This window comes from Eurosta solidaginis, chromosome 2 (genome assembly GCF_040869045.1).
Source record: "Eurosta solidaginis isolate ZX-2024a chromosome 2, ASM4086904v1, whole genome shotgun sequence".
Taxonomy (NCBI): Eukaryota; Metazoa; Arthropoda; class Insecta; order Diptera; family Tephritidae; genus Eurosta; species Eurosta solidaginis.
Genome location: NC_090320.1, coordinates 205,756,011 through 205,775,651, shown reverse-complemented (window position 1 = coordinate 205,775,651; position 19,641 = coordinate 205,756,011). Strand labels below are relative to the sequence as shown.

The following is a 19,641-nucleotide window of genomic DNA, read 5'->3' as shown; positions in this document are numbered from 1 at the left end:
TTAGAAAGGATTTAAGATGCTTGCCCTGTCATACTTGCCGACTTAACTACCCGGTAGGTATGCTTCTAGCGAGCCCAGCAAAAAGGGACTGTCAAAAAGAGGAAGCAGCTTACAGGGCCAAATCGCGTGCGGGCTCAGCAGGTTAAATTAGAGGGAAATACTTGCCGTTTTAGTGAAATAGGGTGGGACCCACTACCGGATGATGAGAAATATGTATAGTCAATTACTCTACTGCCATGGGAACGTTTTTTGACCCCTCGAACATTTAGATTTAATAGCGAAATCAATGGTAGTTTGGGAAACGAAGGGAGAATACTCCTGCCAAAAGGTTTCCTCATCATAAGTGTCCTGGTATAGGGCTCGAAATCACAATGGACACCTCAAAGTTCCATGATATTCTGAGCGCGGGGCATCAAGTAGTTGTAATATGGGATTTTCTAAGAAACTCCTTATTACCTTCATTTGCCTCGTCATGCTTCCGATTTTTAGCTCAGAAATATGTTAATACTGCAGCAAGTGTTACCTCTTCCTCATCAAGAATAGGGAAGGTAGGTTTTCCCACTAAGGCACTACTTCAATACATACGCAGGTGATGCTCTCATCACATCCGTTATGCTGTTCTTGTAGAAGTGCTTCGCCCCATCCAAAAGATGCGATCAGTTACAAATTGTCATCAACAGCCTCTAACGAAAGTCCGAGGAAACTTGCAACAAGTTTGGACCTAATATATATGGGTGTTAAAGGCGTTGTTACCACAATGCAGTTAAAAAGATTATTAGTGTCATGTTGCAGGCGCGACATATACTGCGTATGTCGGACTTGTTTCTGGATAAGTAAGAGTTTAACGAAATACAGTATCCAGTTTGAATTTGAGCTAGAGCAACGTGGGTCCTAACAAAACCTCAACTGCGAGTTTTGTGTATTTGTCTTTGAGAACGGAGCTCACTGGGAATTTCTGGTCTCATATTAATTTCTTCATAGTGCTTGCGGAGATAACAATCTAGTTCTTCAATCAGATTTATGGGTATGTATTCAAGATAAACTGTTTGTTCAGCCTTTCATTTCTCTTCTCAATGTAAAGTATTCTCGCCTCACCGCCTAGATAATGTTCTGGTGACATAAAAAGACATCTCGTGGCAATTCTGAGCGCGGTGTTTTGATAGGCCTGCAGTTTACTGTAACATATCATATCTCACATATCGGAGACGCTTAGTATACAAGCAGCTGACCAGTTGCTTTTTGATTGGCTATAAACGTTTCTTTGCCTTTGCCTCAGGAGCAGCGAGCGAGGTACTTGAGTATTGAGATGTTACGACTCTGAATTTTAGGTAAAATTAGGACTACATGCTCGTGAAAATATGGGTCCTGATCGAACCGCACACCTAGTATTTTTAGGTGTAGGACAGTGCGTAATGCCATCGACGTGGATGTTCAATATTGCCGACATTTGCCGCGCCCACGTCCTCGGCAACCTTATTAGCGATATCGGACGATATACCAAGTCTCCGTTTGTTGATTTCCCAGGCTTTAGTAGCGGTATCGCCCTCGCCATTTTCCATTATTCAGGGAAGATGAAAGTGGGAAGCGATAGGTTAATAACGATCTCCCACGGCAGCCGGGTCTATTTACCGGAGTGACTTGGAATTTTTTCCGGCCAAGGGCTGCCATTTCAGTGTAACCCCCATTTTACCGCTCCCTTTATGCTATTACAAACTAGTCGATCAAGTTTATTTAATTTTGTTAGTGTAGAGTCGAGTGAAGGCAAAGAAAGAAAGGTAAACAAACCCTATTCGAAGATATCCATGTGCTCTGCCAGTTGGGTATACAAATTGGAAAAATAAAAAAAAATTCTTTATTTCTCGCTCAAAATATTGCATTATTATGATGTGAATTTTAAAATTTCAACAACTACTACTACGTAGAGTAGAGCACTTGGGTAAGTATTATAACCCGTGCCAATAGATATGCTCCACGGCCACATAACCGCATATGATAACTACACACATACATACATATATACATACATGTAAACAAATATGTATAAATGTGTGTATGTTGGTACAAATGTATGAAATGACGTGTTGGCCACGTTTTAAATGTAGCATTTTAAAGTATACCAAAATTTTGAAGCATTCAGTTTGAATTTGATACGCGACAGGTGAATATTGTGCAACGGTGATAAGGGCTAAGGTCCCACCACCACCACCACCCGCGCTTAACAGAACAGTGTAAGTGCAATGCAACGTAAAGTAACGATCAAAATGTGTGAGCACTGAAATAGCGTACAAGTGGTGGTAGGGCTGTGTGTAGCCAAAAAATTAAAAAAACAGGAATGATTTTTTGCAAGTGATTTAATTGTGCAATAAAAAGACGGAACGAATTATCTCTGAAACGTGTCTACACCTAAGTTGCGAATTACTTGAGCCAAGTGAATACAAACTGTATCAATTTTTTTAAACCAAGTTTGTTCGTTTGGCTTAAGTTATTTTCAAACTTATGTGGCAACATGACATGACTTGAACAAAGGGTGACTCAATAAGTGCTGTGCTGTGTGACATTCCTCAAAGCCGACGCCTTCTTATTCTTAATTGGCGCTTAATCGGCTAAATTCGATTGAGGAGCCTTTGCTTCATCTATAGGAAAAGCTTCTAGGGCGAAGCGTCTTCAACCGTTCGCACGGCATGACTTAGCCTTCCAAAGTCTTTTGGATGGTGGCGCCTTGTTACTTTTTTAACTGGCGCCAATGTAATTCCAACTTCCACTTATTCGATACTCGATTATCGGGTTTCTTATCTCGCTTGCTATACAAAACTTGTATAAGTACGTTCTGTACGTCAGTAACCAGTCATTACAGTTCTTTCAGAGTATACCTAGGTCTTGAAATCTTCTGCAATCCGCCGGATTTTCTAATACAGTTTAAGCATAATTATTCTTATCAGGCAGCATATAAAGCTGCTAGCATGCACCCTGTTCGGGCTCCCATTTCTTTCTTGTAACTTGGTGATTATTTTCGCACTTCGCGCTACGCTAATGTTCATATAGGCAGCGCTTGAACACAGCTCGGTCTTGTAAGCAGCGTAATTATTATACGCGACGTTTGACCAGTTGAAGTTTCGTGTGGTACGCAGCAAGTGAGAAATATGTCCTCACGACCCGATGACCTTGCTAAGTGGAAGAACCCTGAGATCAGAAGGATGTTGCAGTACTCGATTAATATAAGTTAGACGTCCTAGTCCGTTTGGAAAAATGATAAGTAAGACTGCATATAAGCTAACAGAGTTGCTCATATGCCTATAGAGATAATACTGGACTCGTCAGCGTTGGCAGATGCACGAAGTTTCGGCTGTATTCGTGACCTACCCTCACGAAATCAAGGCTCCGGTTACTGGGAGCGGCAGAGTTACCAGATCTCTAGCCAGAAAAATAACTATTCCTGGTATTTGATAGGTTTTTCCGATTAGGTTAGGTTAGGCTGAACGTTTCCATAGTGTTACCAGAATTATATTGACGACCAAACGGACGAACGCCAATCAGGTACCAGGACTTGAGTTATAGAATAACTCCGCTCTCTTGGCAAATACTAGAAGTTTTCTAGGACCTAGCTGAATTCCTTCGAGATCTAGCAACTCTACCGCCACCCCTAGGGACCTGGCGAGCCCAGAACACGAACACAGAACGTGCTTAACCGTTTCTTCCTGCAGTTTGCACTTTCTACACCAGCTGTTACTGACGTGGCCTAACTTATAAGCATGTACCGCCACAAGGCAGTGTTCAGTGTTTCTGTATGATCATCAAATAAAATCTGGCAACGATGTGCGCAAACTCATTATATGTGAGGTATTAATTTACCAACCAGTGCAACTGTACCTCTTCGCTGAGTAGATGAATTTGCCGATATTTCCGGCCATCAGCTGGTGGTCGCAGTCCTAGAGTGTGCTTGTTGTTGTTGTAGCAGTGCTTTGCCCGCATCCATTTTTGAGTTGAGCCGTTTCTAGAGAATGCTGGCCGGGTACTATCACAAAAAGGTAGTGACGTGCAACTCAATGTTAGTTGGAGAACAAATAAGCAAGGTGGCGTAAGCTCGAAGTAGGAAAATCATTTAAACGAGGTAGTATTTGAGCGCACCACGCTTTTGTCCGGCAAAGATCTGCCATAGTAAAGCCGATTGTCTTTATGAGACCAAACACTTAGCGGAAACTTTGTTAAAACGATCACTGATAACTCCCTTTGTAGGTTTTTGACGCTAGAAAAGTACCTTCGATAATGCTACCCAATAGTACTCTTACTTCGTGCAGTCATTAATGGTGGAGCTAGGTTAGGTTAAGGTGAGCGATCGCTACTCTGGTAGGAGAAGTTAACTTGCACCGGACGGAAGTCCGTTGTGATACCACATGAAATACACCTAATTACAAAATCGTAAGATCTATATCGACCTTAAATTAGTTCTCCGGAGCTCCAAGTGAGCCGTTACCGAAATACTTTTGATTTGTTGTGGAAGTTCGGCCTTAGTCTCCTCCGAGTTATACATAATTGTTTCAGGGTAGCGTTGGCCCTATTGACCGATTTCGAAAATATTCCCCAAAAAATATAAGAAGAGAGAAATATCAACTACTTACATAATTCTTTGACCCGGACTCAGCGGGTTATGCGCTGAGAGTATACGCAGGCCGATCCCGCAGAAATGACACCTTTCACGTCTCAATCTCCACCTTTTCATTCAAATACCTAATTTCGTTCCCACTACACTTAGTCTAGTACCTGGACAAGGAGTTTTAATAATAAGGTATGGTTGTGCTCGCTGGCCAATAAAATGACCTCTTAATCACACATTTCCAATGAGGGCTCTAATTAAATGCTTGCACAGTTGTTCCATTTCATCTCATAGCAGTGTGCTCTTTTCCACGACGTATTTGCTTGTTCAATAATATGTAAGTTCTATATTCGTGTTATTTCCTCCATTAGGGTGAGGGCCAATATATGCCCCTCTTGCGAGTTCTCTTACATTTGAGTAGCTTCCTGAACAAACACTTTTGGATATTATGGCTTTAGTAATCGACTGATCGCATGTGAGGTTTTCTTCAAATAATTGCTTGCACTTTTATGGCTTAATATCTACCGCAGTGATGTGATAGCTCCATCAACTTGCTGATAAGCAGGCTACTGCAGTATATCACAGCTCTTACTCCTTCTGCTAATGTAAACATTTTTTTCCGATGTCTATTCTCCTTTTCAAATATTGGACTTTGTGCCACACTGTGCGGCACAGCGCCTACAAACAACAAGTTTTATGTATATTGGAACGATTTGGTTTTGAGACAAACCGGTTTCGGCGTTGCGCCATCATCAGTGTCGATTTTCGTACTGATCTGTTGTTGTCGTTTGTCCTGTATTTATAGTTCGTAGGTCCATGAGCAGGTATTGTCAAAATTGATGCTTGTGTATATTTAGTTATGTGTACCGAGGGTGGTTTTTACTGATCGATTTATGTGGCTGACTGGGGCAGGTAAAAATCCGTAATTTTATTCGTTTGACCTTTTTTTGTGGGTTTGTTGTTTTGGTGTGTTAATTGTTTTGTGTTTATTTGATATTGTGTGTTTGTCTGTTGTACCTCTGTGATTATTTTGTTTCTTGTAAACAAGCTTTAATGGCTCGAATATTGTGTCAGAAATTGTGTTTATCTGTTCGTTTATTATTCTACCATCGAATGTTTTCTCTTTGTAGATTTCCATGTTTTCGAGTACGTTGAGACGTCGGCCTTTTGCTTGTATGTGAAGAACCCTAACTGTTTTATTGATGTTTGCTGGGGAACATTCATTCTCGACCATGTGATTCGCGAAGTTAGACTCGGATATAATGTTTGGATTCCGTATTAACACAGCATTCAAAACATCGACAATCTAGGGCGAAAACTAAGAACTGACACTAACTCAGAGGATCCGTTTAGTAGCCACGGCGTATACAAGCTTACTTGCGGATGCCAACATAGTTACATAGGACAAACAGGACGGCAAATAAGAACGAGGTTCAGATAACATATTAAAGATTACAACAAAAAATACGGAATCCAAACATTATACCCGAGTCTAACTTCGCGAATTACATGGTCGAAAATGAATGTTACCCAGCAAACATCAATAAAACAGTTAGGGTTCTTCACATACAAGCAAAAGGCCGACGTCTCAATGTACTCGAAAACATGGAAATCTACAAACAGATAACATTCAATGGTAGAATAATAAACGAACAGATAAACACAATTTCTGACACAATATTCGAGCCTTTAAAGCTTGTTTACAAGAAACAAAGTAATCACAGAGGTACAACAGAAAAACACACAACAACAAATAAACACAAAACAATTAACACACCAAAACAACAAACCCACAAAAAAGGTCAAACGAATTAAATTACGGATTTTTACCTGCCCCAATCAGCCACATAAATCGATCAGTAAAAACCACCATCGGTACACATAACTAAATACGCACAAGCATCAATTTTGACAATACCTGCTCATGGACCTACGAACTATAAATACAGGACAAACGACAACAACAGATAAGAACGAAAATCGACACTGATGATGGCGCAACGGCGAAACCGGTTTGTCTCAAAACCAAATTTGACAAGGGATGACGGAAAATCGTTCCAATATACACCATTTAACCACCCTGTCGGAAAATCAACAAAACAAAATAAGTCAACAAGTTTTATATTGCTCCCGCTAGGTTAGCTTGAGTTACGAGGGCGTGCCTGCAATTTTCCCACATTTTAACTCGGAGACATTTTTGTACATTATTAGTACCCTCAGTGAGTACCGGGTGGCTACACATTTATCCAACCAATTACTTCATAGTGATCCTCAACGAACCACTTGATGTCTCTGGTGAATTTAAATAGAAGTGAAAGAGTCGTGTTGTGTGCAGTCTTGGACATGGGCAAGGAAACTGATGAATACAATCCTTTTTCTCCTCGCCTTGGCAGCTTCTGTAGTGGGATCTTGTTGGTATTCGCCACCATCGGGGCATTGGCGCAATAGCGCATTGACCAGTAAGTATTCTCATAGCAGATTTGTGAAGCTTGAGAAGGAAGCTAGCTCCTTTCCTCTCTAAAAATGTCCATAAAGAACTTGAGACCTCGCAATCATCCCTGTTGGTCCACAGCGAGCCCGTTGCCCTCATCTTATGTTCCTCGATTTTCCTAAGGATATAACCCAACGGTGGGCGTATGGAGATGTCCGCCCCGCTTATGTCCATTTTGGAACCTTTTCTGGCCGACTTATCTACAAATTTATTTCCTTCTCTATTGTACTCTAGCAAGGATTAACACCTGCGCACCATATTCGACCTTATGGCGTTGGATTCTAAAACACTTAAGGCGGCGAGGCTGTCGAAAAAAGTTCGTAACCGTACTATCCTGCAGAAGTCTGGCTGCTCTCTCTCTCTGTGGGATAACCTGCCATATGGAAAAGTGTGGAAGTCGGTACGATTGATTTATCCGCAGATGATTTGAGTATATTCCAGCTCCAGCTCCAGTTCGCTTTTTAATTTTCGAGCCGTCTGTGTAGATCTGTAATGCTCCTAACACTGTATAGGACTTCCGCTCTTTCCTACTTTGAAGGATATGTTGTGCCCCTGGAAGTCAAAAAACGCCGTAATAAGGTCTGTGTCAGACTTTAGGGCAATTTCGATTCCGTGTAATCGTCCCCTTGTTATGCCGTGTGCCTCCCCCGGTTTATTTCCAAATGTTAGATTCCCTTAGTCGTAGAACCCTTTCGCGACCAATTCCTGCACGAACACTTGTAGAGGCATCAAGTGAAATATTATGTTTAACACTTCCTGAGGTGCGCTGCTCACTGCACCTGACATAACCAGATATGCTAACACCTTCCCAACCCTGTCCTGCTTGCTCTTTTTGCCTAGCGCCTTCCACCAGACAAGAGCTCCTTTGGTTAGTATCGGTCGAATGAATGCGTTGTACATGCCATGGATGATGTGCAGTGACAGTCCCAAGTTCCTCCCGAAGGCTCTTTTGCGGCTGTAGTAAGCTGCCAGAGCTTCCTTGGAGCTCATCTCAACGTTCCTTTTCCAGCTTAATATGGATTGGAGTATCATGCCAAGATATTTGGCTTCAGACAAGAGATTTATCGTTATGCCGTTTAGCCACGCTAAGTTAAAGGGGAGGATTTTTGTTTTTCTTGTGAACAAGACATGTTCCGTTTTTGTTGGGTTTCTCCCAGCCCTCTAGCCATTTTACAAACTGAGTCATTTCGTAAAGTTGCGTTGACTCTTTTCCTGAACATAAAATCGAGCCATGCAACCATAGAGTCTTGGGTTTCACTACAGTTGGCCTTCGTTAGAACGTTGTTGAAGGCACTCTCAATGGAAGACTGCCAAGGTAAATTCTATGCAGTTTAGTAACTTGGTAAAGGGCGGTTTCAACTGATTTTCCTTTCCGGTATGCGTGCTGAGCTGCATCCATCTTGCAAAAATTTGCGTTGTAAGTTATAGGTATTTGATACAGCTGCTTACATTATCAATATAAAGTTTAGGCAACTATCCAACAAACTGAAATGGTATAGAGTATTGCTAATGGCCGTGTTATGACCTTTTTCATACCGTGGCGAATGTAAGCAATTTCGATGCGTCACTGTGGGGTTAGTAAATAAATGCCACACAACAACAGTAAGCCGTATACACACATACATAGAAGGTAACGAAGAATATCCCTGCAAAAATCGCGAGTACTCCATGCATGCATAAATGGAGTTTGGGGTTTAACCCTCCCCCGTCCCCCCGTCGCTACACCCCTGGTCCAACACAATCTTAAGAATGGCAGTAACATCACCACTATCACGCAAGATGCTGTGTTTGTAAATATATACAGCACTTCAGACTATCAGATGAAGCTTATTTCGACTTGTCAATTCTCTTATAAAAATTTGGCAAAGCACTGTTATAAACATTCTCACTATATAAGAAAAATACTTGCTGACATATTTTGTCTCCTATTCTTTTGTTACTATAAATGTGTATACGGATGGTTCCAAATTAATGGAAGGGGTTGGGTCTGCTGTTGACTATGTCGACCCAAAAATAAGTAGATCCTACAAGCTGCCAGATTACTGCAGCGTTGTTCAGGCGGAAATTATAGCAGTGAAGAAAGCAGCAGAAATTCTGGAGGAAGCGTGCTTAAGCTGCAGTCGGGTCAATTTATATATTGATAGTCAGGCTGCGATTAAGGCAATAATCTCACACAGTACTTCATCAAGAAGTGTTCTGGAATGCAAAGAAGCATTGGAAAACTTCTCTCAGGCTGGACCATACATCTTTACTGGATTCCCGGTCGTAAAGGGACAGAAGGGATAGAAAAGGGGTAACGAAAAGGCCGATGAGTTGGCAAAGGAGGCTGCAACACTCGCTGAGTCGACGACAGACGTCCCAATCCGTTAGGGAGAAATCAAAAGTAGACAGGAGTTGCATATGATCCATCAAGTAGGAGAGGCGTGGGCAACAGCGCGGCTCTGCAAAATTTCTAAGATCATGTGCAAAGCCTACGATGTTAGACTCACTCTCTCTAAAGAGAGAAGACTTAAGGCTTACGATGGGCATACTGACTGGACACTGCCTCCTGGCGTCACATAATTATAAGTTAGGTCTCGTCAGTAACAGCAAGTGCAGGAAGTCTGAGCTGCAGGAAGAAACGGTTGAGCATGTTCCGTGATCGTGTCCTGCATTCGCAAGGTCAAGGCTCCAGCTATTAGGGGAGGCAGGATGCTAGAAAACTGCTAGTATTTGCCAAGAAGACGGAGTTATTTTATAACATATGTCCTGGTTCTTCCTTTTGGTCGTCAAACAAATTATGGTAACACTATGGACACATTCAGTCTATGTGAGGTGTTTATTGGCCAGTTCAACCTAACCTAGCCTTTTGTTAAAATGCAATTTTTAATAGTGAAAAAAGTCAAAATAGTACCAAGCAGTGGGAAAAATAATTTCACTTGCAAAGTCTGAAAGCACTCATAGCCGGAGCAAATTCCGAATTCTTCTCCTTATTTTTTACATGTAGCAAAAGTTGAAGACTGCCAACTTTTGTAAGTCAGATGGCGCTAGTGTCGCCAACAACACATCTCTTATCATCATCTGCAATTCTTAATAAAAAATACGTGTAATCTACTCATCATGCATAAGATTGCGTTGAACGCGTCTACATATATGAGAGGCGAATTCAGATTAAAGCCCCCATTACTGATACTTAGCATAGACTTGACTTGACTTGGCGTAAACTTGGCAACTTAGCCACGCTTATACTCCACTTGGCGCATAAAATCTAGCATCATAATCAGCGTTGAAATTTATTTTTAAATAAATGTCAATTTGTATGACAAAATGTCAAAATGAAATGGAAACAAACAAATGGCATCTCAAAATGTAAACGTCACTTAGAACTTACATAGAAAATCAAAATTCAACAGACTTCTAAGTCAAGTTAAGTTTTGAGTAATCAGTAACGTGCAATGTTCATTTAACAGAACTGTAAGTGACAGTTCGCAAGCCAAGTCAGGTCTATGCTAAGTATCAGTAATGGAGCCTTAACGCGTTGGTTATTTCATTTTTATCTTAAGCTGCAGTTACCCACCGACGTGTGCAACGTACTCATACGTATGCCGTACGTATACACATTTGATCGAAATTTATGTCCGTAGTGGCAACGAAAGAAATGTTGCCATTGACCTGTTTGAATGCATGCTTATGGAAACATCAACTTTTTCTATTTTAATTTTTGATGTTGTACAAGGCTGGAATTAATATTAAATAAGTATAAATAGATTAAATATTTATAACCTGCACTTTACATTATTATATCGAATTATTTTCACAATTTTTCAAACTTTATTGTTTACTCAGTTTATTCAGTCTATGATTTACATCTTGATGACTAGATATAGAAATTATAAAAAAAAAAAAAATAAAAAATTATAATATGCATTGATAACAGCTAAAGAAAGTATATGCATAATAATAGAAAAAAGTTAAACTATATTTCTAAATGTAAATGTAAAAGTATTTGGGACTTGAAAATATCACTCGACTGAGAGAAATTAATATCTAGCCATCTCGAAAGTTTATTGAATTCTGCTAGAGAGCGAAGAATAGGATCGAAAAGGACATAGTTCATTCTGAAAGAGGTCAAATAAAAAGGTAGGTATTTTTTTTAACGAAGTAATCTACTGGGCACATTGAACGTGATTTTCCCGAGCAGGTCAGGGCAATTTACCGAACCTGACATGAGATCAAACACGAACATAAGCCCGTGCAGGGTTCTTCTAGAGTACAGGGGTTGTAGGTTAATCAACGTACATCGAGACACATAAGAAGGCAGCGGATACTCGAAATAAAGAGATCCAAGCCCAAACCGAACAAATTTCCTCTGAACCCTTTCAATTCTAGCCGCATGACAGCTGTAAATAGGGTTCCAAATAATAGAAGCGTACTCGAGCTTTGAGCGAACCAATAAATATATTCCTTCTTCCAGTCTTCCTGGTATAGGGATCCTTAAAGTCCTTAGCATAATAACGCAGGAAGGCAAGGTTTCTATAAGCTTTCGGAAGAACATAACAGATATGATTAACAAAAGAAAAATTAAAATCAAATACAACACCAAGATCAACAATTCTTTGACTGCATTCAAGCGACTGCTTTCTAAATAGAAATGTGAATCAAAATTATTACTGGACTTCGAGAAAGACATGTGAAAACATTTTTTAACGTTTAGGTAGAGCATGTTAGTATTACACCAGTCAACTAGATTATCCAGGACACGCTGCAAAAGGAAAACATCTGAAGGACTATCAATCATACGAAAGATCTTCAGGTCATCAGCATAAAGTAGAAAATTGGAAAACTGAAAGCAAGCACCAATGTCATTGATACAGAGAACGAACAAGAGCGGCCCCAGGATACTACCCTGACGAACCCCAGAAGTTGCCACAAAAGTGTGCGACTTACTTAATTACGTGTTTTTGCATAAAACTGCAAACGGTCAAAAATTAACGCACAAAAGTTTACTAGGCAACTCTGTCTAATGAGAGAGTGATCAGCTGACACGTTCTTACGGAAGAAATCAAAATTGTTTTGCTTTCTACGTTCCGGGCTACGTACGTATGTGCGTTGAACGTCGGTGAGTTTTCGTTTACATTGCACATTCATAAGATAGGTCGTGTCAGCTGACACGTTTTTTGTACGTACGTTCGTGGGTAACTGCAGTTTTATGGTGCTGTCAAAGCGAAAAGGCCAACTCTCGACCGCCATCTGCATCTCTAGTAATTTAAAATTTCTTGGGGTTAGTGCATAACAAATTTATAATTAAATTCGGTAGCAATTTAAAAGCATATCATATCTCAATGAGAAAATAAATGATAAGTTATTAATACGGTATTTCTTGGGCTTATCGCTTGAGAATTTAAAATTAACAAGTAAGGAAGGTTAAGTTCGGGTGTAACCGAACATTACATACTCAGTTGAGAGCTATGGTGACAACATAAGGGAAAATAACCATGTAGGAAAATGAACCGAGGGAAACCCTGGAATGTGTTTGTATGACATGTGTATCAAATGAAAGGCATTAAAGAGTATTTTATGAGGGAGTGGGCCATAGTTCTATAGGTGGATGCCATTTAGGGATATAGCCATAAATGTGGATCAGGGTTGACTCTAGAATGCGTTTGTACGATATGGGTATCAAATGAAAGGTGTTAATGAGTATTTTAAAAGGGAGTGGGCCTTAGTTCTATAGGTGGATGCCGTTTCGAAATATCGCCATATAGGTGGACCAGGGGTGACTCTAGAATGTGTTTGTACGATATGGGTATCAAATTAAAGGTATTAATGAGGGTTTTAAAAGGGAGTGGTGGTTGTTGTATAGGTGGTCGCATTTTCGAGATATCGCCATAAAGGTGGACCAGGGGTGACCCTAGAATTTGTTTGTACAATATGGGTATCAAATGAAAGGTGTTAATGAGAGTTTTAAAAGGGAGTGGTGTGAAGGCGTTTTCCAGATATCGACCAAAATGTGGACCAGGGTGACCCAGAACATCATCTGTTGGATACCGCTAATTTATTTATATATGTAATACCTGTCAAGATTTTAAGGGTTTTTTATTTCGCCCTGCAGAACTTTTTCATTTTCTTCTACTTAATATGGTAGGTGTCACAACCATTTTATAAAGTTTTTTCTAAAGTTATATTTCGCGTCAATAAAACAATCCAATTACCTTACCATGTTTCATCCCTTTTTTCGTATTTGGTATAGAAATATGGCATTTTTTTAATTTTTCGTAATTTTCGATATCGAAAAAGTGGGCGTGGTCATAGTCGGATTTCGTTCATTTTTCATACCAAGATAAAGTGAGTTCAAGTAAGCACGTGAACTAAGTTCATTAAAGATATGTCGATTTTTGCTCAAATTATCGTGTTAACGGCCGAGCGGAAGGACAGACGGACGACTGTGTATAAAAACTGGGAGTGGCATCAACCGATTTCGCCCATTTTCACAGAAAACAGTTAACGTCATAAAATCTATGCCCCTACCAAATTTCAAAAGGATTGGTTAATTTTTGTTCGACTTATGGCGTTAAAAGTATCCTAGACAAATTAAATGAAAAAGGGCGGACCCACGCCCATTTTGAAATTTTCTTTTATTTTTGTATTTTGCTGCACCATATCATTATTGGAGTTGAATGTTGACATAATTTACTTATATACTGTAAAGATATTAAATTTTTTGTTAAAATTTTACTTTAAAAAAAATTTTTTTTTAAAGTGGGCGTGGTCCTTCTCCAATTTTGCTAATTTTTATTAAGCGTACATATAGTGATAGGAGTAACGTTCCTGCCAAATTTCATCATGATATCTTCAACGACTGCCAAATTACAGCTTGCAAAAATTTTAAATTACCTTCTTTTAAAAGTGGGCGGTGCCACGCCCATTGTCCAAAATTTTACTAATTTTCTATTTTGCGTCATAAGTTCAACTCATCTACCAAGTTTCGTTGCTTTAGCTGTCTTCTGTAATGAATTATCGCACTTTTTCGGTTTTTAGAAATTTTCGATATCGAAAAAGTGGGCGTGGTTATAGTCCGATATCGTTCATTTTAAATAGCGATCTGAGATGAGTGCTCAGGAACCTACATACCAAATTTCATCAAGATACCTCAAAATTTACTCAAGTTATCGTGTTAACGGACGGACGGACGGACGGACGGACATGGCTCAATCAAATTTTTTTCGATCCTGATTATTTTGATATATGGAAGTCTATATCTATCTCGATTCCTTTATATATGTACAACCAACCGTTATCCAATCAAACTTAATATACTCTGTGAGCTCTGCTCAACTGAGTATAAAAATGTCACTACACTGGAACTTTTAATTTCATTATTCACTGGTTATTTTGCAGTCCATAGTACAGTATATCGAACTAATATTATTAACTTAGTTTTTCATCGTTGTGTAGACGAGTTGGCAAAGCACGAAATCAGTTCAAGAAAATAAAAGCATCTAGCGCTTAAATTGATTTGTTTAATTTTAGATGGGTAGTGATAAGAATTCGCCATTTTTTTATTTTTGATAAAATAGCGACGTGATCGTAATTCAGGTTCCGATGAGAACCGGGTTTTTTGAACGGATACAATTCAGTGAGGTATCTTTGTGTATTCATAGGCGCTTCGCTTCTAATGTTATACAGCCCAATTCTAAATATTCCCTCGGAATTTTGTTCTCGCGTATTTTTTTTATTCCCGCGGAAAAATTCCTTCAATCCTTTTCTCCTAGGGCCTAGTGAGAATAATAATTGGGGAATAGGAATTTCGAATTTTCGAAGCCAATTGCAATTTCGTTGCGCATTTCTTATTTTGTTTAAAAAATTCAAAAATTTAATTATTGTTGCGAATTTGTTTAAAATTAAGAAATAAAATATAAACAATGCACAGTATTGCATTTCATGTGGTATTCACTGAAATGAGTAATGAATTGGGCCACAGCAACAACAACAGAGGAGCATAAGAAGAAGAAGAAGACGGTGGGATAACACAAATCCGCCGGAGTTGCCTGCTTCCATTCAGCAAAGCAATCTTCTGGCGGCCAAGTCGAGTTGAATTCGTCATATGCCAAAATTTATTTAAGCCTTCTTAAAAAATCCTTGCGCAATTTCTATATGGATGCAGCAAATATACCAATAGCTCTTGCGTTGCTTATGACATACTTTTCGACTTAAAATAAATAATAATTGTGACAGAATGTACATATTTTAGCACAAATTTGTACAAATAAGTGTTCTTTCTTAAAAGAACCAATTTACTTTAACTATTTTGATGCATTCTCTTTAATTTAACAAGTGAAAAAACTACTATGAAATGGCAGAGAAATCTCCCTCTCCCTCACATTCATAATACCTACTTTTCTCCCATAGCCGGTTTCCACTTTTTTGAACATTGTTCAGAATAGGAGGAAAGGCAAAAGTGAAAAAACTCACCAGGAATTTTTATTTAGAATACCAGGAATGGGAGAAGGGAAAAAACTCGCACGGAATTTTTGTTTAGAATTGGGCTGATATAATATTTTCTTGGGCCCGCAACGTCAAACAATACTCCAATGAAAAGCAACAACAAGCATAGGGTAAGAAGACAACTCTTAATTGATGAAGACCATGGCCAACGTTTTAAGGACAATGATTTGAGGGTATGCACCTGGAACGTCCGTTCTAAATGGGATTGGTGCAGATGCCCGGCTGGTTGATGTCCTCGTCAAAGAAAAATCCGACATCACTGCCATCGAAGAAATGCGTTGGACGAATCAAGGAAGAAGGAAGATTAAAATTGTGAGATCTATTGGAGTGACATACTAATAAGCGCAGTTTCGGCGTTGGATTCGTGGTAGGAGAGAGAATTTGTCTCGCCACTACACGAATAAAAGCAACATTTTTTAACTTACCATGCAACGACAGAGGATAAATACGCTCTCTATGAAAGTTTCGGACTCGCATACCAGCGCTGCCCACGCCATGACATAAAAGTCTTGCTTGGCGATTTTAACACAAGGGTGGGCAAATAAGGAGTTTTTGGCCCACAGTCGGAAAGTTCAGCCTATACATTGAAACTTCTCCTAATGAACTAAGGCCAGCATGACCATGTTTCGAGCACGATGCCTCCAGTGTTTTAGATGTGGTCACGATCAGAAGACCTAACTTCGAATCGGACCATTATTTCGTAGCAGCCAAAATATGCGACTAGCTCTGCGTGGCTTAAATCAAGGAAGAAAAAACAAGGAAAGCTAGATGTCGAAAAGCTGCAATCGCAACAGACTGCCAATGATTTCGCAACTCCTCCCTCACAGCTGATCTCTGAGAGCTCAACTCAGCCTGAAGGAATGCAGGAGCAGTGGGAGCATATCTCCAAAGCACTTCCTACTGCCGCGGAAGAAAAAATTGGTTACTGGGGACTACAGAAAAAAAACTGGTAAGATGAAGAATGCCGCGTTGCAACCGAAAGAAAAAACGCTGCCTACAGGGCTACGTTAAAAGCGAGCGCAACGAGAAGAGTGTGTGAGCGCTACCGCGAGTTGAAAAAGGAAGCGAGGCGCCTTTTCAGGAAGAAAATTGTACCAAAAAATTCTGTGACATACGTAAGATTTAAAGTCCGGGGAAAACTCTTGTAAGAACCAAAACGGCGACCTTGTAACCGATGTGGGAGATTATGGAGGGAACATTTCTCTGCTCTACTAAAGGAGCCCACGATTTACCGCACAAGGATGACGAACCCGATCCCGCAATCGATGATGACGGAATAAATATCCCCCGCCACCCGATTATGACGAAGTCAGAATACCAATTACAAAATTAAAAAACAACAAGGTCGGTTTCCCCACAAAACGTATATGGCTGTGCAAAATGACGTTGAGCAACACCATCAGCTCAGTCAGAATTGGGAAAGACCTACACGAGCCGTTCGAAACTATACAAGGCTTCAGACAAGGTGACCCTCCATCGTGCGATTTCTTTAATTTAATAAATAAAAATAAATGTAAGGGGCGACAACCTCCGAAGAGATTTAAAGCCGAGCTTCTCTTCCAATTTGCGCCGTGCTCCTCTTAGTTTTTACCTACAAATTAGCTGGATGGAATCTACTTATTTTATGCCGACTCCGAACGGCATCTGCAAGGCAGATGAGTTTTCACTGAGAGATTTTCATGGCAGAAATACACTCGGAGTGCTTGCCGAATACTGCCGAGGGGCGACCCCGCTTAGAAAAATTTTCTTCTAATTGAAAAAACTTGTTTCTAAAATTTTTGATGCAGCTTTGCCCGGGGCGTGAACCCAGGATCTCCGGTGTGGTAGGTGGAGCACGGCGGCCGTTGGAAAAAATTATGATGCTGGAGAAAATTATACTAGCTACATAACATAAGCGCTCTGGAACAATTTTCTATAAAAGCGTGCAATTACTGGCAACCATAATTTCGAAATAGTAAAACACTTCGTTTATTTGGAAACAAGCTTTAACACTAACAACAACGTCAGCAATTGAAAAGTAAAGTCTTCTCTCGGCAAATGAAAAAATGGCATAAAATCAAATATCGTACTCGTCCTGCTATATGGTGCAGAAGCTTGGACCATGACAACTTCATATGAAGTGGCTCTGGGAGTGTTCGAGATAAAAATTCTTCTTCTTATGTACCTCTATGCGTTGGCGATGGCGAGTACCGAAGATGATTTAATGATGAGCTGTACAAGCATACGCAGACATCAACATAGTCCAGCGCTGCCAAGGTCATGTTATGCGCATGAAAGATGACGCTCCGGCTAATAAAGAGGTTTTATCGGAACCCGCATGTGGAAGTAGAGAAAGAGGGCGGCCCAATTCCGCTGGAATGACCAGGTGGAAAACGATTTAAACTCCCTTAGTGTGACCAATTGGCGCCAGTTGGTAGAGCGAAGAAGGTACTGGCGCACCTTGTAGGACGGCTATAACCGTTTAAACGGTTAAGCGCCAAATAAGTAAGTTTTAGCCTTTGAATAAATAACAAGTAAGGAAGGCTAAGTTCGGGTGTAACCGAACATTACATACTCAGCTGAGAGCTTTGGAGACAAAATAAGGGAAAATCACCGTGTAGGAAAATGAACCTAGGGTAACCCCGGAATGTGTTTGTATGACATGGGTATCAAATGAAAGGTGTTAATGAGTATTTTAAAAGGGAGTGGGCCTTAGTTCTATAGATGGACGCCTTTTCGAGAAATCGACCAAAATGTGGACCAGGGTGGCCCAGAACATCATCTGTCGGGTACCGCTAATTTATTTATATATGTAATACCACGAACAGTACTCCTGTCAAGATTCCAAGGGCTTTTGCTTTCGCCCTGCCGAACTATTTCATTTTCTTCTACTTAATATGGTAGGTGTCACACCCATTTCACAAAGTTTTTTCCAATGTTATATTTTGCGTCAAAAAACCAATCCTATCACCATGTTTCATTTTTCAAAATTTCGATATCGAAAAAGTGGGAGTGGTCATAGTTGGATTTCGCCCATTTTCAATACCAAGATAAAGTTAGTTCAGGTAAGTACGTGAACTAAGTTTAGTAAAGATATATCGATTTTTGGTCAAGTGTTAACGGCCGATCGGAAGGACAGACGGGCGACTGTGTATAAAAACTGGGAGTACCTTCCAGCGATTTCGCCCATTTTCACAGAAAACAGTTATCGTCATAGAATCTATGCCACTACCAAATTTCAAAAGGATTGGTAAATTTTTGTTTGATTATGGCATTAAAAGTATTCTAGACAAATTAAATGAAAAAGGGCGCAGCCACGCCCATTTTGAGATTTTCTTTTATTTTTGTGTTTTGTTGCACCATATCATTACTAGAGTTGAATGTTGACATAATTTACTTATATACTGTAAAGATATTCAATTTTTTGTTAAAGTTTAACTTTAAATTTTTTTTTTTAAAGAGTGATCGTGTTCGTCATCCGATTGTGCTAATTTTTATTTAGAACACATATAGTAACGTTCCTGCCAAATTTCATCACGATATCTTCAACGACTGCCAAATTACAGCTTGCAAAACTTTCAAATTTCATTCTTTTAAAAGTGGGCGGTGCCACGCCCATTGTCCAAAATTTTACTAATTTTCTATTTCCCGTCATAAGGTCAACCCACCTACCAAGTTTCATCGCTTTATCCGTCTTTGGTAATGAATTATCGCACTTTTTCGGTTTTTCGAAATTTTCGGTATCGAAAAAGTGGGCGTGGTTATAGTCCGATTTCGTTCTTTTTAAATAGCGATCTGAGATGAGTCCCTAGGAACTTACATACCAAACTTCATTAAGATACCTTACTTTACTCAAGTTATCATGTTTACGGTCAGACGGACGGACGGCATGGTTAATTAATTTCATTTTTCGCCCAGTTCATTTTGTTATATACAAGTCTATCTATCTCGATTACTTTATGCCGTTACGGATTACCGTTATGTGAACAAAATTAATATAATCTGTGAGCTCTGCTCAGCTGAGTATAAAAAAAGGAACATATGCAGGGTAATATACTTTTGAACCATCAACCGAGGTAGGACGATTAACCATTTA

At 39.7% G+C, this 19,641-nt stretch overlaps 1 protein-coding gene across 2 annotated transcripts in view; it reads left to right on the top strand.

Moving 5' to 3' along the window:
• Window positions 1-2,160: 2,160 nt before the first annotated feature.
• Window positions 2,161-19,641, top strand: part of LOC137242569 (32 kDa beta-galactoside-binding lectin) — a 68,645-nt gene continuing 51,164 nt past the window's right edge. The window contains exon 1 of one of the 2 annotated variants that reach the window (XM_067769847.1): window positions 2,161-2,228. The gene's annotated coding sequence lies outside the window, so the exon portion shown is untranslated. The remainder of the gene's footprint in view (window positions 2,229-19,641) is intronic. The other variant, XM_067769845.1, reaches the window with a different exon arrangement.